Here is a 26,456-nt window from a genome sequence, read left to right as displayed (position 1 = left end):
TCAGGGCCTGATTGGGGTACTGCCTTGTCACCCTCTCCTCAAGCAGTTTCTTATTCCCCTATCTCCTTGGAACGTTGGGCTGATTGTTGTACAATAGGCTACTCTTCGGCAGGCTGCAGCTGTCCTGTTAGTTTTTAGCTTGTTAGTCTATTTCTATTGATAAGCTGTCTGTGCAGCCCTGAAGCTATGAAGTTATTTCTGATAAGCTGTCGGTGCAGCTCCGAGGTTAGTTTGTTAGTAATACATGATTGATTAATTATTTCATCTTAAATGTCCCCATATTATTCTGTTCTCGAAAAGTCTGTTCTCACAGGGCAAAAGAGAGAGCATTTCAATGGGATAGAGAAGATAATTCAAAGTTAAAAAGCTGGAACTAAGTCAAAAGAGCAGCCTTGGGTCCAAGGAAAATTCTGGTGAGGAAAGATCTGACTCCAGCCCAGGACCCAGTGGAGGGCTGTTTAAATTTGTACCAGCCCTCCCGAATTTTGAGGAAAGGGACGTAGAGACATCTTTTATTCCTTTTGAAAAGATAGCCAGACAGATGAAATGGCCAAAGGAAAGTTGGACACTGCTTATGCAAAGCAGGTTGATGGGCAGAGCTCATGAAGTTTATGCCATGCTTTCCGAGGAGGCTTCTGCATATTATGAGACGGCAAAAAAGGCTATTCTCACTGCTTATAAATTGGTTCCTGAAGCATACAGGCAGAAATTTCAGAACCTCTGGAGACAGCCAGGGCAGACTTGTATAGTATTTGAGAGGGTAAAGCAAATTAATTTTGATCCTTGGATGCGGGTACTAAAAGTAGAGGCCATGTATAAGAAATTTAGAGAAATAATTCTCCTGGAAGAATTTAAAAATTCACTCCATCCATTAGTAAGAACCGATGTAGAGAACCAGAAGGTTTCAACAGCCAGACAGGTAACGGAAATTGCTGATGATTATGAGCTTGTTTACAAGCCCAAATCATTTGTCCATCACCCCCACAAACACGAGAAGGATAGAAGGTGGGAGAGTGAAAGGAAGGCAAGTAGCCTGGACAAGAAGGGATAGCTGTGAACGCCCTGGGATCTCCTCCTCAGGCCAGAAAGGAAGATGCTGAGATTGGAAGTGAGGTCTGCAAGCCTAAATGTTACCATTGTCACAAGGTGGGACACCTTCGTGCAGAAGACTGGAAATTGTGGGGTAAATCCATGGGACTTATTGGGGTGCACAAGGCCAATGCAGAGAAAGGGGCCCTGACCGAGAGTATGACAGATCAGGCTGTAGCTCTGACTGCAGCTGTAAGGCCAAGTAAAAAAACAGCTGTGAGTGTGGGAGACATGAACAAGATATCTGAGCCTTATAGGGAATTCTTGCCAAAAAAGAAAAGTAACTCCTTATCCCTCAAGTGAGGCAGGTAAACCTATAGTTATACTTATGGATATAGGAGCCACCCAAACTCTTTTGCTGGCATAACTTTTCCACTAGAGAACGCATTGAATGCCAAGGTTTTAGTGACTGGTATCGGTGGGGAGTATATATCCGTACCTTTGTATCGGGTGCACCTGAAGTGTGACCTAATGTCTGGAATGGTAACTGTAGGAGTTGTCCATAGTTTGCCTGTAGACGGAGTTGACCTACTCCAGGGGAATGATTTGGCCGGAGCGAAGGTAATATCTTCTCCAGTCGTCACGGAAAAATCAAGTGAAGTTAAAGAGACAGAACAGTTGCAGGAAAAGGTTCGAGGAATTTTTCCTGTGTAGTGACCTGAGCAATGACTAAACAAGTTCCAATGTCGGAGGTAAAATTGGCATCACAGATAGACAGGAATTGATGAAACTTTCTTTGGGGATTTGCATAATCCGAAGGAATTGTTTATTAAGTCTTGATCAAAGCTCAGCAAGCCAATGCAGAGTTAAGTAAAGTGGAACAATTGGCTCTAACTGAAGCTGAGGCAAAGGAAGTTCCAGAAGATTACTATATTAAAAATGGGATTCTGATGAGGAAGTGGAGACCACCTCACAGACCTGCAGACGAAGACTGGACGGTAAGTTCAGCAGATAGTGGTACCACCCAAGTATCGCCAGGAAATATTAAGGATAGCCCATAAAATTCCAACAGCAGGATATGTGGGAACCCGTAAGACCCAATCACGTATAGGGTGACATTTTTACTGGCCAAGTCTTTCCAAAGACATGGTGCAGTTTTGTAAAACATGCCATATGTGCCAGATTGTGGGAAAACCACAACCTGCCATAACACCAGTACCTCTAATTCTCATACCAGTTTTTGAGAATCATTTAGTACGGTGTTGGTAGACTGTGTAGGACCTTTACTGAAAACAAAAGCGGGACACCGATATATACTCACCATCATGGATATGGCTACTTGGTTCCCAGAGGCCATTCCCTTGACAACAATTTCTGCTAAGGTAGTGGTAGGGAAGTTAACCCAGTCCTTCACTAGATATGGATTACCGATTGAGATTCTATCAGATCAAGGTTCCAATTTTATGTCTAAAATTTTCTAGGAAGTTATGAATAATCTGGTTATAACGCTGTTATAAACTTCAGCATACCACCCATAGATACAAGGGGCTTTAGCAAGATACCATCAGACCTTCAAAATGATGGTCGGGGCATAATGTCATGAATATTCCCATGATTAGGATAAAGGGCTAGAATTTCTTTTTGTTTGCCACTGGGGATTCACCTAATGAGTTTACCAGTTTTAGTCCTTTAGTTTATGGACATGAGATAAGAGGTCCTCTAAAACTAATTAAAGGAAGGTTTTTAGAACAGAGGGATGGATCTTCTGTGCGAGATTATGTATGTGTGTTCCGGGAGCGGCCTGTGAGAGCCTGCAAAGTAGCTCAGGAACACCTTAAAGCTTCCCAAACAACCATGAAGAAATGGGCAGACAAGTATGCCATGACCCGAACATTTCAACAAGGGGATGAGGTATTAGTATTACTGTCTTTACAGGGTGAACCTCTGAAAGCATGGTTCAGTGGTACGTATAAAGTGGTCAAAAGAATTGGTAAGTTATTTGATTGACACCCCAGATCACCTGAAAAAGAATCGGCTGTGTCATATCAATATGTTGAAACAATATCATTGCCGGGAGGAGGATAAGCAAGCACAGGTATGTCAGGTAGTGGGGACAGTGAAGGATGAAAGGGATCGTGAGGATGAGGCAGAAGGAGACCTAGATAATTCACAAATTGAACCTCCTACTATCAAGTTAGCTAATACTGAACCGTTAGGGAGATTGGACACAATGCTTTCATATTTAGATGCAGAACAATGAGAAGACCTAACAAGGCTACTCACAGCATTTAAAAAGAGTCTATAGGGACAAGCCAGGATGTACAACCTTAGCCACACATGATGTGGATATAGGGGAATTCTTATCGCTTAAGTCCAGAGAAACAGCCCCAGGTAAAAGTAGAAATCCAATACTTGTTGGCAAACCACCTAATTGAGCCCAGTCAAAGCAGCTGGAGTTCCCCAGTGGTGTTAGTGCCTAAATCTGACAGTTCAGCTAGATTCTGCATAGACCATAGAAAGGTTAATGCAGTAACAAAGGCAGACTCCTCCCCAATTCCTCGCTTGGAAGACAGAGTGGGCAGTGCCACGTTTCTGACTAAATTAGATTTGTTAAAGGGATACCAGCAGGTTCCTTTAACTCCTGAGTTAAAGAAGTATTCGCCTATGCCATACCAGATGGCCTTTTCCAATGCCATGTGATGCTATTCAGGCTAAAAAAAATGCTCCAGCAACATTTTAGAAATCATGAGGTTTTTTGGGATGTATTGTTTCCTCCACAAGTTTGTAACAAATTCAGTACCAGAGCTGCTCCACTGACAGATTTACTACAGGAAAAAAAACAAGGTTGTGTGGTCAGAGAAGTGCCAAGCATTTTTTGAGAGGCTGAAAGCCATTTTGATTAATGAACTAGTGTTGGCTGCTCCAAATTTCACTAAGTCCTTCAAGGTAGCAATTGATCTGGGGGTCAGTGCAGTCCTGTTACAAGACGATAAATCAGGCGTAGAAAGGTCAGTGGGACTTTTTTTCAGTGTGTGTGTGTGGAATTTTAAAAGGGAACTTTCATATTTCAATCTGTGTGTTAATGCTTTGCTTCGTTACTGGATAAGTCTTGTTTGATAATAAACTGATAATTTTTCTATTTATTAAAGAAACTTGGTTGGTGTATTTTATTCTGGGATAAAGAGTATGATTGACCACATCAGTAACTGAGTAAACATTTAAACATATGTTGTGACCTGAGGAGAAGTGGATCTAGAAAAGACAGTGCACTCCTCCCGCCTCAGTCATAACACTTCCTAAAATGTGATGACCAAAACTAGACACAATAGTCCAACTGGGGCCTAATCAGAACTTTACAAAGGTTCAGCATAGCTTTCCTGCTTTTGTACTCAATGCCTCTACTTATGAAGCCCAAGATCCCATTTGCTTTGCTAACCACTCTCTCAATATGTCCTGCCACATTCAAGGATCTATGCATGTGAACACCAAGGTCCCTCTGCCCCTACACACTCTTCAGAATTGTGCTGTTTAGTCTATATTGCCTCTCTCTATCCCTTCTGCCAAAATGCATCACTTCAGAATTCTGTGTATTAACTTCCATCTGCCACTTGTCTGCCTATTCTGCTAACCTATCTATGTCCTGTTGCAGTTGTTTGGTATTATCGTCACTGTTTACTACACTTCCAAGTCGGGTATCATCGGAAAATCTTGAAATTTTACACTGTATTGCAATATCCAAGTCATTTATATATATATATATATATATATATATATATCAATAAAACAGTGGTCCCAGCACTGACCCTTGGGGAACATCACTGTCCACCATCCTCCAGTCTGAAAAGCAACCATTTACCACGACTCGCTGTTATCTGTTCTAAAACCATTTTTTTATTCAAGCCAACACTGACCCTCCTATTCCATAAGTCTCAACCTTGTTGACCAGCATTTTATGTGGTACTTTGTCAAATGCTTCCTTAAAATATATATAGACAATATTCACTGCATTCCCTTCATCAACCCTCTGTTACTTCATCAAGAAATTTGATTAGTCAAACACGATCTGCTTTTAATAATCTGTCTTGGCTCTTCCTAATTAACTCAAACCTCTCCAAGTGCCTGTTGATATTTTTTCTTAATTATTGCTTCTAAAATCTTACCCACTACTAATGTTAAACTGACTCGCCTGCAGTTACTATGAATGGCCTAACATACTTTCTTGAATAAGAGTGTCACATTTGCCACTTTCCAGTCCTTTGGCACCTCCCTCTGTATCTAGGGAAGTTTGGAAGACTATGGCAAGCCCTTCCACTATCTCCACCCCCCACTTCCCTAAGTAACTTGGGATGCAAGCCATCCAGACCAGGCAACTTATCCTCCCTAAGTATAGCCAGCCTTTCCAGTACATCCTGCCTATCAATTTTCACCCATCCATTCCCTCTACTATCTCTGCTTCACTCTCTTCCTTAATAAGCATCAATACAAAGTACTTATTGCCTTGCCTGGCACCTTTAAGCATATATCATCTTCCTTGTCCCTAATGGGCCCCACCTTGCCTCTTATTACTCATTTACTATTTACATGCCAGTAGAAGAATTTTGGTTTCCCTTTTATGTCAACTGCCATTCAATTCTCATATTCTCTCTTTGCCAGCCTTATTTTCCTCTTCACCACTCCTGTCATCTTGTTCTATTTGGCCTGGTTCCCGCTTGAAGAATTCACCTGACATGCATCATACACCCTCTTTATTTTGTTTCATCATATTGTCTATCTCTCTCATCATCCAGCAGCCCTGGCTTTGGTTCCCCTTCCTTTTCCTATTGTTGGAATGTATCTAGCCTGTATCTGAATCATCTCTTTCTTCACAATCACCCATTGTTCCGTTACAGATTTTCCTCTCAAACTTTGCTTCCATTTTACCCTGGCAAAATCCCTTCCCATCCCATTAAAATTAGCTCTCTTACAATTTAGAAGTTCTCCTTTAGATTATTTCTTGAACTTCTTCATTACTAATCTAACCTTATGATACTATGATCACTCTTACCTAAGTGCTCCCCCCATAAACACTTGGTCCACTTGTTCCACCTCATTCCCCAGCACCAGAACCAGCAATGCCTCCTTCCTAGTTGGACCAAGAACATACTGGTCAAGAAGTTCTGTGGAACACATTTCAGAAATTCTTCCCCTCCTTTCCCTTTACTCTAATATTATCCCAATCAATATTTGATAATTAAAGTCCCCCAATATCACCATTCTATAGTTATTGTACTCTGTGATTTTCTTGCAGATTTTCTCCTCTATCTCTCTTTCATTATTTGGAGGCCTATAAAGTCCCCACAGTAGCATGATCATACTCTTTTTTTCTTCAACTCAAACCAAATGGATTTTGTCTTTGCCCCCTCAAGGACATCCTCTCTCCTCTCTTTCTAAGTCTACAATGTCTTCCCTAATTAGTACTGCCACCCCACCTCCCTCTTTCCGTTCTCTTCTGAACACTTTGCACCTGTATTAATATTATAAATTAGTATTTATAAAAATCTGAACTTTGAGCAAGTTGAGTAATTTTAAGTTTGAGCTCCTGGAGTAATAATGAATAGGTTTTAGAATTACTGCAATTACAAATAAATGTTATATAAAAGAAAGAAACTTTTCACTTGTATGCACAAAACAGGACAAATCAATTATCATAGAACATATAGCAGAGAAGGAGGCCACTCAGCCCATCATGCCTGTGCCAGCTCTTTGAAAGAGCTATCCAATAAATTTCCAATAAATTACCATTTCCCTTTGAATATATATCCGATTTCCCTTTGAAAGTTATAATTGAATCTGCTTCCACCACTCTTTCAGGCAGTGCATTCCGGATCACAACAATCTGCTGTGTAAACAAAGTGCCCTTCACCTCCTCCTCCGGTTCTTTAGGGAATATCAATTAACAGGAATAATTTTGCATGAATTTGGTGAACTGGCAGTGTCACTAATAAAGGACAGTTACATTTGCAAGATGATAGGTAACTCCTCTGCAAGAATGTAGAAGGCAGGAAGAGCTTGAAATTTGACAAAGAAATACAGTTACATTATCTGAAACAATAAATAGAAAGGCCATAGGGGTCATGCGGAATAAAGGAACCTTTCTGGTGATAGTCATGTTTCAGATTAAAAACCAGTGAAATGAGGAACCTACTATGCTATCTATCAAAGTTAGAGGAGAGATGGAAAAGAGAACATTGTGCTTGGGATTGTTACCCAGCCTTTATGCATGCATACAATATCTCAAAAACAACTGAGGCACACAAAAACAATGCAAATTATATCATCGGCACAATCAAGTGCATTGCTGTGGGAGATAGCTTTGGCGTGGTAGAGACAAATCAGGCAAAAAAGAGCGATTTTTAAAAAATTCTTGGAATGGGACCCGGCATTTATAGCCCATCCCTAGGTATCCTCAAAAAGGTGGTGGTGGGCCTTCTTCTTGAACTTTGCTGTCCATGAAGTAAAGGTGCTCCCACAGCGCTGTTAGGCAGGGACTTCCAGGATCTTGGCCCAGTAACGATGAAGGAGCAGTGTTATACGTCAAGTTAGAATGGTGTGTGATTTGGAGGGGACCTTCAAGGTACTGATGTTCCCATGCACCTGCTACTTTTGCCCTTCTAGGTGGTGGAGGTCTGAAGTGAGGAAAAACCAGCCAGTCTTCCTCCTGATCGCTGTCTAACACATCTTGCTAGAAAGTGTTCACCTGGATGCCAGCTGGGAACAAGATCAGGGACAAGGGCAGTAAATGCTGGAGCTACTCAGCAGGTCAGGCAACACCTTTGGCCTGCTGACATTTATGGAATTATCTCTGTAGGGCTCACTACAATTGGTTTCTGTGCACCATTACCAGGGAAGGCAATATCAGCAAGAACCTTCATTATTCATCCCTATCCAGTAACTCTTGCAAGTGTGGATGTTGGGTTAGAACAGGTCAGATCCTGGCTGTAAATGCTCTGGCCTAGGCTTTCTGGCCCCTGGTTTTCTAGTGTAGCTGGAGTAGACGGAGACCATGAAGTGACCAAGGATGCTCTCTGCCATGTCACTTAGCTTCTTGTTTCCCTCTCAGCATTTTCCAGAAGGATAAGGGCAGAAAGTTCCCATGAATTAATACTTGTATAGACTCATTGTCAAACAGAGAGGTAAGCAGTTTCTGAGGTACTAGTTTCCTTTCCTCAGTAGGTTATTTCCCCGAGAAATTAGGAGTGGCGATAATAGCCCCACGAGTGGAAACCATGCACATGTGACATTCCTCATTCCATTAGCAGATGGGATAACCTAATTTTAAAAATAGGTTCATATCCTATTAATATTCCATATACTATTTAACACCCGATATTGGCCTCTTAGCCATAACTTGAAAAGGAAAAGTTTGCAGGGATTTCTAAGTGTGATTATTTGGATAGCCAGCACAGACACAATGGACCAAATGGCCCCTTCTGTGCTGCTAGATTCCATAAAAAGGTTTATTTTCTTGTACTGGAAATGGAAACCATTTCTTATTGTAATCTTTTAAGGAAAAAAAGCTAAAATGCACAAAGAAGTGGTTATGCTGAGCTGAATTTTGTGCTTTATGGTGGACCTGAATGACCCGTCAGTCTGGGAGTTTCCAATCTATATTGATTATATCGCCTCCATATTTATTTTATTTATTTAGTGATACAGCACTGAAACAGGCCCTTCGGCCCACCGAGTCTGTGCCAACAATCAACCACCTATTTATACTAATCCTACACTAATCCCATATTCCTACCACATCCCCACCTTCCCTATATTCTCTTACCACCTACCTATACTCGGGGCAATTTTACAATGGCCAATTTACCTATCAACCCGCAAGTCTTTGGCTGTGGGAGGAAACCGGAGCACCCAGCGAAACCCCACACGGTCACAGGGAGAACTTGCAAACTCCACATAGGCAGTACCCAGAATTGAACCTGGGTCACTGGAGCTGTGAGGCTGCGGTGCTAACCACTGCGGTGCCACAATATCTCTCTGTAGATATTGACTACTCTATAATGGAGGGTGCAGCCTCATGTCTTGTCAAAGTGACCTCTACCTTTGGGAAGGAAATCTGCTGTCCTTGTCCTTTTTGGCCTAAATGTAATTCTAGTCCTGCAACAACATGGCTGACTATTTTTTAACCACCCTCTGAAAAGGCCCCACAAACCACTTATTTGCATCAAACTGATAGAAGGAATGACAAGAATTCCCCCCTGTGAACTTCAGTGGTTCAGAAGAAGGCCCACCACCACCTTCTCAACGGCACTAGGGACGGACAATAAATGCCAATCTTGCCAGCAAAGTCCTCTTGTCCGATAATTGTTTTTAATTTGTTCATGGGATGTGGGCGTCGCTGTCCAGGCCAGCATTTATTGCCCATCCCTAATTGCCCTTGAGAAGATGGTGGTGAGCTGCCTTCATGAACCGCTGCAGTGCCTGTGGGTTAGGTACACCCATAGTGCTGTTAGGAAGGGAGTTCCAGGATTTTGACCCAGTGACAGTGAAGGAACGGCGATATAGTTCCAAGTCAGGATGGTGTGTGGCTTGGAGCGGAACTTGCAGGTGGTGATGTGGGCACAAAACAAACTGTAGTGCAATATGTCATTAAAATCACCTCAAGCTGCTTCCCCCAATTAATTACTTGTGGTGTGCACCGACTCCCTTTTTCTGATATATGTATTATAACAGGCAGAATTCAGAGAAAGCATGATAGAAACCAAGTGTCGGATTCAGATGAAGGAGGTTCATTCCCTAGGAACAACTGGCAAAAATCGGCACTTGTATTTCAGAAGGGATTGCCCTAGGAACACAAGGTCATTCTCTGCAGCTGAGAGCTGAAACTATGCAATGTGTTGATGGAATAGTCAGGTGCCTCCCCATCAAGTTCTTGAAACAGGATATACACGTCCAGAACTTATAGTAAAACAGAAACCAGCTGACGCTTCCTTAGTCTCCAAATATGTTGACGCCGCATATGAAGGACTTGTGGAAATTTTTTTATACTTGATGGAATTTATTTGATTGAAATGGTGTACAATTTCTCTGTCACAGGATGCAGTTTGCTTCTCCATAAGCAGAGAGAGCAAGATAAAGAAAAGCCATACCTCAACAGGCTGGCCTGGGAAGCAATAGGCTTGATGAGTTCCGACAAAAGGTCATTGATCTGAAATGTTACCTGTTTGTTTCCCTCTCCACAGAGGCTGCCAAACCGTCAGCATTTTCGATTTGTATTTTGTGATGATGTTGAGTTGATCAAGATTAAAAACGATGAAGAATAGATTATTTGTTGCCACTTTGGATTCTTTCCCCTCCCCCACCCCTTTGGAGCAGGAGTAGCACAGATTCACCAGAATGATGCCTAGGTTAAAAGGGTTAAATTAGGAGGACAGGGTGCATCGACTAGGCTCGTATCCTTTTGAGTATGGAAGATTGAGGATTGTTCTAATTGTGTTGATTAAGATGATTAAAGGAGTTGATAGGACAGATGGAGATAAATTATTTCCTCTGGTGATGGGAGCCCACAAGGTGGCATAAACTTAAAATTAGAAATAGACTCTTGGGGCTGGATTTTGTGTTGGAGGCGGGGCTCCTGGCACTGGACCAAAAAGGCCGGTGGTGAGGGGGGGGGGGCGGAGTCCCTGCCTTTGCATTTTCGCAACCCCCACCCATCCCCCACCCCTCCACCCCCCCCCCCCCACCCCTGAAAGTGGTCCTCTGGGGTTTTTCAATTAAAGATTCATGAGTCGGCATCCCTGTCCCTTTAAAGACAGGGATCCTGCCTCCATGAGTTGTTGGCCAATCAGAGAGCCAGCAGCTCAGCAGTCTTGTCAGTGCCACCGCGAGTGGTGGCCACTGCCGGTACTCGCAGAGGACTTGGACCCAGGCCTCGCTGGAGCCCCTGAGGAGAGATAGGTGAGGCAGGTTTGCCAGGCCCAGTCTGGAAGGCCCATGCAAGGGGAGATGGTTGTGAAGTCCAGGAGGAGTGGGGTCCCGGTAGTTGGGTAAAGCTGTTCCCGCTGGGGGTCCTCCTTGGGCCACAAATTGCTCACGAAGGAGGGACCCCACCCCACAAGCCCACAGAGGGGCACCTCATGTTACAAGGTTTCCTCCCCAAATGGCGGAGGACCCCCCTCTTCCACCGATGTTGGTAAGATCCCAGTGGCGGTGGGACCAGACCCTTAATTGGCCATTCATGGGCCACTTAAGGGCCTCAATTGGCCTCTGGGCGGGAAGGCTGTCATTGGCCTATCCCGCCCCTGGGAAGATGGCTTGGTGATGGGCCCTCTGCTCCACTGCTCTCCCGCCACACACTGCAATATTCCATGTCCAACCCCCCTCCTCTTCCCTGCCTCAGGAGGACCTAAAATCTGAGCCTTCATAAGTGATATCCGGAAGCATCTCTTCACACAAAGGGTAGTGGAAATCTGGAATTCTCCTCTAACAAGCCACTGTGGCTGGGGGATGTCAATTGAAAATTTCAAATCTAAAATTGATAGATTTTTGTTAGGGAAGGGTACTAAGGGTTACAAAACCAAGATGGGTAGATGGAGTGAGATACAGATCAGCCATGATCTAACTGAATGGCAGAATAGCCTTGAGGAACTGAATGGTCAACTCCTGCTCCTATGTTCCGTCAATCAAATCCCGAATCTTTCCTACATGTTGCAAACAATTGAAGTATATTGCTGCAAGTTCCACTCTGCCTGATGTGAACTACACAGATGTTGTGACGTACTTCCCATTGCATGAGATCAACAGCAGTGAAAGAGACCTCAAGTGTGCAAATGTTTTATTTTAATGTTTTTCCTTGGGCCACGGGTGCCATTTCCTGCAATTCTGGTGTGCAGACGTAATGAATGGAGGGTGATTTTAACTTTACTTGTTGGGAAACCCACAGGATTTGGTGGAAGACCTGTTTTACACCTATTCAGGCGACATCATTGGGGAATAAAATTGGCAGGGTGTGAAACCAGCTTTCATAATTTTGAACACCTCTCTTAAATCTCCCTTTAAACTTCTCTGTTCTTATGAAGAACAATCCCAACTTCTCTAGTCTTTCCGCATAGCAGAAGTAACTCAATGCTGGTACCGTTCTTGTAAATCTCTTCTTTGCCCTCTCTAAGGCTAGCAGAAGGGTACCAGGCAGGCCAGCTGCACAATGGATGCTCCTTGCCTATCCACAGGTACCCGCACATCGCATCTGGAAAAGTTAAAGGACCTTGCTCAGGGAAAAAGGTTAATAGTGATGAAGTCTGCTCTTCCAAACAGAAGCTGGGATGGGAGAGCACTAATGCTCGACCTCAGCTACTTGATTGGCTGACCATTTTACTGGATGTTTCCTTAGCCGAGGAGATTTACCAGAATGATACCAGTGATGAGGGATGTCATGTATGTGGAAAACAAGAGAAGCTTGGAACACAGAAGGCTCAGGGGAGATTTAGTAATGGATTTCATACCATGGGGGGTTTAAGAACATAAGAAATAGCAGCAGGAGTAGACCATCGAGCCTGCTCTGCCATTCAATACGATCATGGCTGATCCTCTGCCTCAACTCCACTTTGCCACCCGTTCCCCATATCTCTTGATTCCCGAAGAGATCAAAAATCTATCTATCTCAGCCTTAACTATATACAACGATGGAGCATTCACAACCCTCTGGTAGAGTTTTGATAGAGTAAATAAGAAGGCATCTTTCCACTGACAGGGAGATCAGTAACCAGAGGGAAAAAAGGGGAGAATTCTTTTACGCAGCGAGTTGTTATGATCTGGAATGCGCTGCCTGAAAGGATGGTGGTAGCAGATTCAACAGTAACTTTCAAAAGGGAATTGGAGAAATACCTAAGGGGAAAAGGACTGCAGGGTTATGGGGAAAGACTAGTGGAGTGGGACTAATTGCAAAGAGCCGGCACAGGCATGATGGGCCAAATGGCCTTCTTCTTGTATGATTCTGAGGCACCAATATCTACACTGAGGGAGTTGGGAATTATGTTTGGCTAGGGGCAATGGGGATACCCACAAATCCTGGGAATGCTGAGGTCCTGCCGAATTTAACAGCAGGTTCTCATGCCCTTTTTTATACTCTGTTTCCTGTCCTGCAGCTGGTCAGATTGACAGACTGAACAGCGGCAGAAAGCTACAGCTCGGGACCATTGAGGATGGCATGTGGCAACTGGGAAACACTGTGGCTTGAAGAGGTGGTGTTGGGGGGTGGGGGGGGGTGGGGGTGGGAGGAGGGTGGGGTAGTGGGGACTGGCAATCAGGAGGGAGAGGGAACAGGAAGGCTGACGGATTTGGTGGGGGCAGGGGCCGGACTGGCAATCGGGAGGGAGGAAGGACCGGGAAACATCACAGGTTTGGAGGGACAGGGCAGGCTGATTGCAGGAGAAGATTTGCTTGAGGGGTGGGGGAGGGGAGGGCATTTCTGCTCCTCCTGGCCCACAGACAGTGCTATAAAAAGTACCTCGCTGCTGAATCCGGCTGCTCCCTTTAGCTGCTAGGTTTTCAGAACCTTGGGAAACCTAACTGGCTAGTATTAAATTTAAATGCCTGGAAGAATCCCAGGAACGGAGCCGAATATATTTTAATGATGGACCCGCCTTTCCAGAGTGGGATAGTCAGATGCCCCTAAACCCACCACCCACTGGAAAGTGAGGACAAGTTGTCCGAATTCATATTGTGTCGAGCCCATACAGTAAGCAGAGAGGAGACTTTCGTTATCACATTCATTCTCTCCTCGATTGAACTCTGGGTCACAGCAATGAAAAGGGGTTATCCTAACACACTGTGCCATCCAACACTTCCTAAAAAGTCACATATAGAATCACAGAATATTAGAGCACAAAAAAAAAGCTGTCAAGTTGTCAGGAGGTGGAATTCTCTGTCAGAAACTATTACTGAAGCAAGCCATGAACTCATTTAAAAAGGTGTTTTATAGTTGCTTATGAAAGAGAAATACTAAAGGCTCTATTTTCAACAGCCTAGGCCTTAGACTGTAGAATTCTTTCTCTAAATTCCTTTGCCATCTCTCTGCCTTCTTAAAACTCACCGATTTGCCAAATGTTTTGGTCCTCTGACATTCTATGGCTGAGCTTCCACTTTTTGTCTGATTACGCTTCTGCAGAGCATTGGGAATGTTTTTCTATCTTGGAGGCACTATAGAAATGCACATTGTTGTGGAGATTATGAAAGCATTCCTTTTCTTGAAACAATAACAGGAGCTAGAAATATAATAAAGGGAGATATTAATGCAAACCTATAACAGGAGATACAATTATAAAGTAATAATGGGGTGTGATTATAAATTCTTATTTATTAATTAATTTGTGGGATGCTTGCATTGCTGGAAAGGCCAGCATTTATTGCCTATCCCTAGTTGTCCTTGAGAAGGTGCTGGTGAGCTGCCTTCTTGAACTGCTGCAGTCATTGGTGTGTAGGTACACCCACAGTGCTGTTAGGGAGGGAGTTCTAGGATTTTGACCCAAGAACAGTGAAGGAATGGTGATATAGTTCCAAGTCAGGATGGTGTGAGACTTGGAGGGGAACTTGCAGTGGTGGTGTTCCCAGGCATCTGCTGCCATTGTCCTTCTAGGTGGTAGAGGTCGTGAGTTTGGAAGGTGCTGTCAAAGGAGTCTTGGTGCTTTGCTGCAGTGCATCTTGTAGATGGTACACACTGCTGCCACTGTGCGCTGGTGGTGGAGGGAGTGAATGTTTGTGGATGGGGTGCCAATCAAACGGGCTGCTTTGTCCTGGATGGTGTCGAGCTTCTTGAGTGTTGTTGGAGCTGCACCCATCCAGGCAAGTGGAGAGTATTCCATCACACTCCTGACTTGTACCTTGTAGATGGCGGACATGCTTTGGGGAGTCAGGAGGTGAGTTACTCACTGCAGAATTCCCAGCCTCTGACCTGCTGGTGTAGCCACGGTATTTATATGGCCGCTGCAGTTAGGTTTCTGGTCAATGGTAACCCCCAGATATTGATAGTGCAGGATTCAGTGATGGTAAAGGCATTGAATGCCAAGGGGAGATGGTTAGATTCTCTCTTGTTGGAGATAGTCATTGCCTGGCACTTGTGTGGCATGAATGTTACTTGCCACTTATCAGTCTAAGCCTGAATGTTGTTCAGGTCTTGCTTCATGCGGGCTGGGACTGCTTCAGTATCTGAGGAACTGTGAGTGCTTCTGAATACTGTTCAATAAAGGATAGAACACCAAATTGGGATCATGGTTAATACAGAGAAGGACTGTGAAAAAATAAAGGAAGATATTAATAAACTTGAAGAATGGGTGTGATTTAGCAAATGAACTTTTTTTAAAAATTCATTTTGTGGGATGTAGGCAGCGCTGGCTAGGCCAGCATTTACATAGAAACATAGAAAATAGGAGCAGGAGTAGGCCATTCGGCCCTTCGAGCCTGCTCCACCATTCATTATGATCATGGCTGATCATCCAACTCAGTAACCTGTTCCGGCTTTTGCCCCATATCCTTTGATCCCTTTAGACCCAAGAGCTATATCTAACTCCTTTTTGAAAACATACAATGTTTTGGCCTCAACTGCTTTCTGTGGTTTACTAAAGAAGTTGAAGCGCTTGGCAAGAGGAAGAAGAAGGCTTATGTTAGGATGAGACGTGAAGGCTCAGTTAGGGCGCTTGAGAGTTACAAGCTAGCCAGGAAGGATCTAAAGGGAGAGCTAAGAAGAGCAAGGAGAGGACACGAGAAGTCATTGGCGGATAGGATCAAGGAAAACCCTAAGGCTTTCTATAGGTATATCAGGAATAAAAGAATGACTAGAGTTAGATTAGGGCCAATCAAGGATAGTAGTGGGAAGTTGTGTGTGGAATCAGAGGAGATAGGGGAAGCGTTAATTGAATATTTTTCGTCAGTATTTACAGTAGAGAAAGAAAATGTTGTCGAGGAGAATACTGAGATTCAGACTACTAGGCTAGATGGGATTGAGGTTCACAAGGAGGAGGTGTTAGCAATTTTGGAAAGTGTGAAAATAGATAAGTCCCCTGGGCCAGATGGGATTTATCCTAGGATTCTCTGGGAAGCCAGGGAGGAGATTGCAGAGTTTTTGTCCTTGATCTTTATGTCGTCATTGTCGACAGGAATAGTGCCGGAAGACTGGAGGATAGCAAATGTTGTCCCCTTGTTCAAGAAGGGGAGTAGAGACAGCCCTGGTAATTATAGACCTGTGAGCCTTACTTCGGTTGTGGGTAAAATGTTGGAAAAGGTTATAAGAGATAGGATTTATAATCATCTTGAAAAGAATAAGTTCATTAGAGATAGTCAGCACGGTTTTGTGAAGGGTAGGTCGTGCCTCACAAACCTTATTGAGTTTTTTGACAAGGTGACCAAACAGGTGGATGAGGGTAAAGCCGTGGATGTGGTGTATATGGATTTCAGTAAGGCGTTTGATAAGGTTCCCCACGGTAGGCTATTGCAGAAAATACGGAAGTATGGGGTTGAAGGTGATTTAGAGCTTTGGATCAGAAATTGGCTAGCTGAAAGAAGACAGAGGGTGGTGGTAGATGGCAAATGTTCATCCTGGAGTTTAGTTACTAGTGGTGTACCGCAAGGATCTGTTTTGGGGCCACTGCTGTTTGTCATTTTTATAAATGACCTGGATGAGGGTGTAGAAGGGTGGGTTAGTAAATTTGCAGATGACACTAAGGTCGGTGGAGTTGTGGATAGTGCCGAAGGATGTTGTAGGTTACAGAGGGACATAGATAGGCTGCAGAGCTGGGCTGAGAGATGGCAAATGGAGTTTAATGCGGAAAAGTGCGAGGTGATTCACTTTGGAAGGAGTAACAGGAATGCAGAGTACTGGGCTAATGGGAAGATTCTTGGTAGTGTAGATGAGCAGAGAGATCTTGGTGTCCAGGTACATAAATCCCTGAAAGTTGCTACCCAGGTTAATAGGGCTGTTAAGAAGGCATATGGTGTGTTAGCTTTTATTAGTAGGGGGATCGAGTTTCGGAGCCACGAGGTCATGCTGCAGCTGTACAAAACTCTGGTGAGGCCGCACCTGGAGTATTGCGTGCAGTTCTGGTCACCGCATTATCGGAAGGATGTGGAAGCTTTGGAAAGGGTGCAGAGGAGATTTACTAGGATGTTGCCTGGTATGGAGGGAAGGTCTTACGAGGAAAGGCTGAGGGACTTGAGGTTGTTTTCGTTAGAGAGAAGGAGGAGGAGAGGTGACTTAATAGAGACATATAAGATAATCAGAGGGTTAGATAGGGTGGATAGTGAGAGTCTTTTTCCTCGGATGGTGATGGCAAACACGAGGGGACATAGCTTTAAGTTGAGGGGTGATAGATATAGGACAGATGTTAGAGGTAGTTTCTTTACTCAGAGAGTAGTAGGGGCGTGGAACGCCCTGCCTGCAACAGTAGTAGACTCGCCAACTTTAAGGGCATTTAAGTGGTCATTGGATAGACATATGGATGAAAATGGAATAGTGTAGGTCAGATGGTTTCACAGGTCGGCGCAACATCGAGGGCCGAAGGGCCTGTACTGCGCTGTAATGTTCTAATGTCTGTGTACACAAACATCATACATCATTATTTCTACTATTATATTAAATGTGCAGCAAAGCCTCAATTCATATAGTGTAAAATGGATGATTGTCGACAAGCTGTTTCACATCTCCTGCCATTTTTATTTTCATTGATTGCTGGCTCGATATCACCATCAAGATTTACCACAATGACACAGTTCCCTCATTCTCTCATTGTCTTTGCTGTTTTTCATTCTCTCTTTCCTCTTCTCTCATTTCCTCCCTCCTGCTTATTCCCTCACTCACACATTGCTTTTCTCCCTATTTGTCTTTTATTCCTTTTTGCTCCATTCTTCTTTTACAATCTCTCTCGTTCTCATTAAATCTGTCTTTCTCACTCTTTCAATCCCTGCAGCTCTCATTTTCTGTCACTGTCTCTCTCATTTCCTGTGTCCCTGTCATTCAATTTTCTCTTTGTTTCTCGCCCTTGTCTCTCTTTTTGCACTCATCTCTTGGCTTTTTAATATCCTGTTTCATCCTGTTGTTCCCTCTCCTTGTTTACTTTACTCTGGCCCTCCAGCTCTCTCTCAATCTATCAACAGCTTTCTAATTTCATTTCTTCTCTCCTTGTCTCATTCCCTGCCATTCAATCTCATACTTTTTCTCTTTTCTTTGCTTTTATTCCTGCTTTTTCAATTCTTCTCTCCTGTTTCTCCATTTCGTTAGCTCACATAGAATTATAAAATGATACAGCACAAGAGACTGATCATCCTGTGCCAGCTCTCTCTATTAATTAGTCCCACATCCCTGCTTATTTCCTCATAGCCCTGCAAATTTTCCCCCTTCAAGTTTTTATCCAATTCCCTTTTGAAAGTTAGTATTGAATTAGCCTTCACTACCCTTTCAGGCATAATGTAATCACTGTGTAATTTTTCATTCCATCTGATTTCTCCTGGAAACAATTTCTCCTTCTTTACTCTATCAAAACCCTTCAAGATTCTGAATGCCTCTATTAAATCTCCTCTTTGACATAGGAAAGTTTATTATGCAGCGAGTGGTTACGATCTGGAAAGTACTGCTTGAGAGTCTGGTGGAGGCAGATTCAATCGTGGTTTTCAAAAGGAAATTGTTTCTCTTCAGATGCTTATCTAAAATTGCAGGGCTACGGGGAAGGGGCAGGGGAGTGGGACTCGCTGAGTTGCTCTTGTAGAGAACTGGCATGGGCTAGATGGGCTGAATGGTTACTGCTCAGAAGACGGCCATTCTATGATCCTCTATTTTAAGATGAACAACCCCAGTTTTTCCAGTCTCTCCACATAACTGGTCTTTCATTCCGAGCACCTTTTTAGTAAATTTTCTCTCCAAGGCTTTGATATCCTTCCTAAAGTGCAATGCCTAGAATTGGCCACTATACTCCAGCTGAGGCCTAACCAATATTTTACAAAGGTTTAGCATGAAGATGCTATTATTAAAGAAGTCTTAACATTGCACTTGGAAAAGCACAGTATGATTAGAAGAAGTCAGCATGGTTTTACTAAAGGGAGATCCTGTTTGACAAATTTATTAGAGTTTTTTGAGGATGTAACTAGTAGAGTAGTTAAAGGAGAACCAGTAGATGTCGTATACCTGGATTTTCAAAAGGCATTTGATAAGGTGCCACATAAAAGATTAATAGGCAAGATAAGGGATAATATATTAGTGTGGATCGAGAATTGTTTAACAGACAGTAAGCAGAGAATGGGCATAAATGGGGCATTTTCAAGTTGGCAGGCAGTGAATAGTGGGGTGCTGCAAGAATCAGTGCTGGGGCCTCAGCTACTTACACTCCAAATTAATAGATGAAGGAAGAAAGAAATGTATCTAAGTTTGCTGATGATACAAAGCTCAGTGGAAAGGTAAACTGTAGGGAGGCCATAGAGAGACTACAAAGAGATATAGACATGTTAAGTGAGTGGGCAACAAGTTGGCAAATGGAGTGTAAGGTATGGAAGTGTGAAGTTGTTCACTTTGGTAGTAAAAATAGAAAAGCAGAATATTTTTTTAAAAGGTGTGAAACTGGTAAGAGAGACTTGAGGGTACTGGTACAAGGAACGTACAAAGTTAACATGCAGATGCAGCAGGCTATTAGGAAGGCAAATGGCATGTTGGCCTTTATTGCAAAGGGATTGGAGTACAGAAATAAAGAAGTCTTACTAAAATTGTACAGGACTTTGGTGAGACTGCACCTGGAATACTGTGTGCAGTTTTTGTCTCCACATTTAAGAAAGGATACACTTGCACTGGAGATGGTGCAGCAAAGATTTACTAAATTGGTCCCTGGGATGAGAGGGATGTCCTATGATGAGATGCTGAGTAAATTGGGCCTATATTCTCTGGAGTTTGGAAGAATGAGAGGCGATCTATTTGAGACTTATAAGATTCTGAAAGACCTTGACATGGTAAAAGCTGAGAGATTGTTTCTGCTGGTCAGGGAATCTAGAACACGGGGGCACAATCTCAGGATAAGGGGCCAATCATTCAGAACTGAGATGAGGAGAAAATGCTGCACTCAAAGGACTGTGAATCTTTGGAATTCTCTATCCCAGAGGGTTGTAGATGCTCCATCATTGAATACATTTAAGGCTGGGAGAGACAGCCTTAAGGGCGGCACAGTGGCGCAGTGGTTAGCACTGCAGCCTCACAGCTCCAGCGACCCGGGTTCAATTCTGGGTACTGCCTGTGTGGAGTTTGCAAGTTCTCCCTGTGTCTGCGTGGGTTTCCTCCGGGTGCTCCGGTTTCCTCCCACATGCCAAAGACTTGGAGGTTGATAGGTTAATTGGCCATTAGAAATTGCCCCTAGTATAGGTAGGTGGTAGGGAAATATAGGGACAGGTGGGGATGTGGTAGGGATATGGGATTGGTGTAGGATTAGTATAAGTGGGTGGTTGATGGTCGGCACAGACTCGGTGGGCCGAAGGGCCTGTTTCAGTGCTGTATCTCTAAACTAAACTAAAAAGATAGATTTGAGGTCATTGCGGGAATCAAGGGATATGGGGAGTGAGCAGGAAAGTGGAATTGAAGCCCAAGATCAGCCATGATCGTATTGAATGGTGGAGCAGGCTCGATGGTCCATATGGTCTACTTCTGCTCTTACTTATTGTGTTCTTGTGACCATCTTGCTTTTGTACTCAATGACGCTATTAACAAAGACAAGAATTCTGTATGCTTGTTAACAGACTTCTCAACTCGTCCTTCAAAGATTTCTGTACATACAGCCCCAGATCTCACTGTTTCTGCACTCTCTTTAAAATTGTACCATTTATATTGCTTCACCTCAATCTTCCTACCAGAACAAATCACTTCACACATTTCATCTCTCATGTGTTTGCCCATTTTACCTGTCTGCCTATGTCTACCTGAAGTCTGTTACTATCCTCCTCAAGGTTTACCACATTTCCGAGTTTTGTGCCATCTGCAAATTTTGAAATTATGCCCTGCATACTAAAGTCCAGGTCATTAGTATATATCAAAAATAGCAGTGGTTCCAATACTGATCCCTGGCAACACAATCGCACACTTCTTTCCATTCTGAAAAACAATCATTCACAACTACTCATTGCTTTCTACCCCTTAGCCAAATTTATATTCATGCAATCATGACCCATTTAATCCCATGGGCATCAATTTTGCTAACAAGTCTATTATGTGATACTTTACCTTTTGGAAGTCCATATAAACAACATACCACACTACCTTCAGTAACCCTCTCCATTATCTCATCAAAGAACTCAATCAAGTTAATCAAACACAATTATTTTTAATCATTTACAGAATGTGGGCATCACTGGCAAGACCAGCATTTATTGCCCATCCCTAATTACTCTCGAGAAGGAGGTGGTGAGCTACCTTCTTGAACCACTACAGATGTGTCATGAAGATACTCCCACAATACCATTAGGTAGGAGGTTCCAGGATTTTAACCCAGTGACAAAGAAGGAATGGCAATATATGTCCAAGACAGGACAGTGTGTGGCTCGGTGTTCCCATGCTCCTGCTCCCCTTGTGCTTCTAGGTGGTAGAGGTCGCGGGTTTGGAAGGTGCTGTCGAAGGAGCCTTGGTGAGTTGCTGCAGTGCATCTTGTATATGGTACACACAGCTGCCACTGTGCTTCGGTGGTGAAGGGAGTGAAAGTTTAAGGTAGTGGATGGGGTGCCAATCAAGCGGGCTGCTTTGTCCTGGAAAGTGTCGAGCTTCTTGAGTGTTGTTGAAGCTGCACCCATCCAGGCAAGTGGAGAGTATTCCATCACACTCCTGACTTGTGCCTTGTAGATCATGGACAGGCTTTGGGGAGTCAGGAGGTGAATCATATCCAACCTCTGATCTGCTCCTGTAGCCACGGTATTTATGTGGCTGGCCCAGTTAAGTTTTTAATTAATGGTAATCCCTAGGATGTTGATTCTGGGGAATTAAATGATGGTAATGCCATTGAATGTCAAGGGGAGATTGTTCGCTTCTCTTGTTGAAAATGGTCATTGTCCAGTTATTAGCTCAAGCTTTGATGTTGTTCAGGTCTTGCTGCATACTGGACTGCTTCAGTATCTAAGGAATTGTAAATGAAACTGAAAACTGTGCGATCATCAGCGAACATCCCCACTTCTGACCTTAAGTGGGAGGAAAGGCCATTGATGAAAAGGCTGAAGATGGTTCGGCCTAGGACACAATCCTGAGGAACTGTTGCACTAATATCCTGGGGCTAAGATGATTGGCCTCTGATAACCATAACCATCTTCCTTTGTGCTAGGCATGACTCCAACCAGCAGAGAATTTTACCCAATTTCCATTGACTCCAGTTTTGCTCGGGCTCCTTGATGCCACAATCGGTCAAATGCTGTCTTGATATCAAGGACAGTCACTCTCACCTTACTTCTGGAATTCAGTTCTTTTATCCATGTTTGCACCAAGGCTGTAATGAGGTCAGGAGCTGAGTGGCCCTGGTGAAATTCAAAATAAGCATCAGTGAGCAGGTTATTGCCGAGTTAGCTCTACTTGATAGCCCTGTCAATTACACCTTCCATCACTTTTCTGTTAACAAATCTGTGTTGACTTTCATTTACAAAGCCATATTTTTGAAGTGCAAATTTATTTTGTCCTGGATAAATGACTCTCAAAGCTTCCCATGCCTGATGCTAGGCTCACTGGCCTGTAACTCTCCCTGTTTATTATTTTTTCATTTGCTGCTCGCCTTGAGGCCAATTTTAACTTTTATTGCTCAATGTTAATGGGTGCTAATGGCTCCAACCTGGTGGCAGTCACCTTACCACATCGAGGAAAAGGCCAGCATAGGCTGCTTTAAACATGAAAATTGAGATTAAAGGACCTTTCCACCCTTCCCCCTGCCTCCTCAGTTGCCATATTAACTGGGAACTGGGTGCAGCCTGCAGGCAGTGGACACTCTGACCAGCTCCAAGGGTGATGAAGCTGAAGAGGCTTGGCCATGATGAGCTTGGAATTATTTATGTGGGGCCAGGATCAGCAGGAGAGCTCTTCACAAAAATAGTCAGGCTGCTGTCACCCCAGGACCCCCACACTCTGTGATCATAGTCCTCGACTCCCCATCCCACCCTGCACTTAACTTACACACAGCCAGGAAGGCCCTACATTGGAAGGCCTCAATCTGGTGAGCTGTATCAGTTTGCCCGCTGACTTGATGTTAATGAGACCAGTGCCTCGGAATCACACCATCCTTTTCACACCCCAGCAATGTTACCCCTAAGCTGTGTGATCACGCCACAATCCAAAGGTTCCCAGGCAGGTGTTGGCCAGGGGCTGTAAGAAACACAGAATCAGTTACAAACAGCTGTGATTGTTTGACCTGTAGTAACCTGGAGCTCGGACACTGGCCTGTGCTGGTAAAAACCAGTTTGAACTAATTACTTTATAAGACAAGACAAAGAACGGGACACAGGAAAAGGGCCTTATTTGGACGCGGTGTGATACCGGGGTCTTTGGGCCTGGGCCAATTAAGAGAAGCTGTGAACGAGGTGAGCAAGCTTAAGCCAACCGGAAAGACACAGCTCAGATTTGGAGAGATAAGCAACAGGATAAGAATAGAGCTTTTTGGGCATAGAGCCAGCGAAAACTCCGGAGATCAACCATCGTGGAAGCGTGAGCGACGCGGCGACGATGTAGAAGAGAGAGAGAGAACGGAACGCCTGGCCAGCGTTAACTCTCCCTTTTTCGGGTAATATCCTTAAGTTTTCTGTGACTAGGTTAGGGAAAGGTCAGAGGAACCTAGTGGGTGTGCTTATGAATTCTAGCTAGTTTTGTTATTAACTGTATAACTCAGTGGGAGTTGTATGCCTTTGTCTAACTAAGTGTATAAGCCTTATTCTTACATTGTACAACAACGTGAATAAAGTAAATTGATAGTTAAAGAAAGGACTGAGTTCCTCCTCTTTGTACTAAGCCAGTAACTGTAGCTGTGGCAAGGGGGAGTTGACTCCGTGCCACGGTTTACACAGACCAGGCACAGGTTGGCCCCTTTAAGTTACCACGCATCAGCACAGAAAACTTAAAGAACATTAAACAAGTCGCCCACGCACTATAACATTTTTTTTAGAGGGTACGTTGCAGTCCAGTTTTCTGTGAGTGATATTGTAGGAAAGAAAATGGGTGTGGGGGGGTGGGGGTGCAGGGGATGATATTTATCTTGGCTGAGGATGCAAAACATGCAGGTATGCAGCTACCAACCATCATGCACCCTCCCTAATAATGAATTCAACAGAACCGAAAATCAGGTGGGAGTGTTAGTGGGCAAAAAATGCAATTCCACTCACCCCAATGACAACTTGCATTTATATAGCATCTGTAACATAGTAAAACATTCCAAGACGCTTCACAAGAGTGAAATCTAACAAAATTTGACACCAAGCGAAAGGAAGAGACATTAGGACAAGTGACCAAAAGCATGGTCAAAGAGGCAGGTTTTAAGCTGAGCCTTAAAGGAAGAAAGAGAGAGAGAGAGAGAGGTTGAGCTGTTTAGGGAGGGAACAGCAGAGCTTAGGATCGAGATGACTGTAGGCACGGACACCAATTTTGGGACAAAGGAAGTGGGCAAGATACAAGAGGCCAAAATTGGGGAAACACAGAGTATTTGAGGGTTGTAGGTCACAGAATTGTTACAGCAGAGAAGGAAGCCATCGGTCGATTGTGTCTGCATTGGCACTCCAAAAGAGCTATTTACTCAGTTCCATTCCCCAACCTTCTCCCTGTAATCCTGCACATTCTTCCTTTTCACGTAACAGTCTAATTCCCTTTTGAATGCTTCAATGAACCTGCCTCCACCATGTTCTCCAGACCTTAACCACTCGCTACATGAAAAATGTTTTCATGTTGCTTTTGTTTCTTTTACCAATTACTTTAAATCTGTGCCTTTCGTTCTTGATCCTTTCACGAGTGGGAACAGTTGCTCCCTATCTACTTTGTCCAGACTCCTCAGGATTTTGAATACCTCTATCAAATCACCTCTCAGCCTTCTCTTCTCCAATCTATCTTCATAACTGAAGTTCTTAATTCCTGGAATCATTCTCAAGAATCTTTTCTACACCCTCTCCAATGCCTTCACATCCTTCCTAAAGTGCGGCACCCAGAAATGGACGCAATACTCCAGCTGAGGCCGAACTAGTGTCTTATACAAGTTCAACTCCTTGCTCTTGTACTCTATACTCCTATGAATAAAGCCCAGGATACTATGCTTTGTTAACCATGCTCTCAACCTGTCCTGCCACATTTAATGATTTGTACACACATACACCCAGGTCCCTCTGCTCCTGCATCTCCTTCCGAGTTGCACCCATTATTTTATATTGTCTCTCTGCATTCTTCCTACCAAAATGAATCACTTCATATTTCTCCGCATTGAACTTCATCTGCCACCCGTCCGCCCATTCCACCAACTTGTCTATGTCCATTTGAAGTTCTACACCATCTTCCTCACATTTCACAATGGAAAATCCGCAAACTTTGAGATTGTAACCAGTACCCCAAGGTCTGGTGGAGGTTACAGAGATAGGGAGGGGTGAGGAGGGGTGAGGTCATAGAGTATTTGAAAACAAGAGCAACAATTCTAAAAATTAACATCTTGCTGGACCAGGAACCACTGTAGGCCAGCAAGCACAGGGGCAACGGGTGAACGGGTTTTGGTGTGGGGTAGGATACATGCAGGAGAGTTTTTATTCAGCGTTAGAAGAATTTCTCATGTCTTACATTCCATATTTACTCACATTCCTGTGGGAGGTTTTGCCTGTCCCTAACACAATCAGCATCCTGGTGAACCAAAGTCACATGTTTTGCTGGAGACCAGCTGAACCTTCACTTTATGAATGGGATTTTTTTTGGTGGGATGGTAGTTACAGTAAAGTGGGGGTATTACTGAACTTAACCAAAATCAGCATTCTTTTTTGCCCTTATTCCTGAACTAAATACCTAGAATTGCATTAGTCACTTTTTAGAGGTGTCATAATAGAAACTGAAAAAACATTGTGGTCAGAGATATCTAATGTAAAAAGGAAGTGGTTTTAGTGCTTCTTTGTAAAATGCAAATATTTCTAAATTGATATTTTTTTTAGCAGTTATGTCATTTGGATCTAAATAACTAGTATTTCCCCCCACTTAGAAGCAGTGTATAACTTCAAGTTGTAAAGCATCTTTAACATGGTGAAAGATCCCGTGAGGAGACTGGAAAAACTTGGACTTTTCAGTTTCGTCTGGAAAATGAATAATAAAGAGTTTGGAATTAGTAATCCAGAATATTACTTTAAATTCAACTGTTGAGAGTAGTACAAGGGGACACAGGTTGAAATGAGTGAAAAGCAAACTTACAATGGGTCTCAAAACTTTCCTTATAAAAAGAGTAATATGA

The sequence above is a fragment of the Heterodontus francisci genome, chromosome 1, assembly GCF_036365525.1.
Source record: "Heterodontus francisci isolate sHetFra1 chromosome 1, sHetFra1.hap1, whole genome shotgun sequence".
NCBI lineage: Eukaryota > Metazoa > Chordata > Chondrichthyes > Heterodontiformes > Heterodontidae > Heterodontus > Heterodontus francisci.
This window is presented reverse-complemented; position numbering follows the sequence as displayed.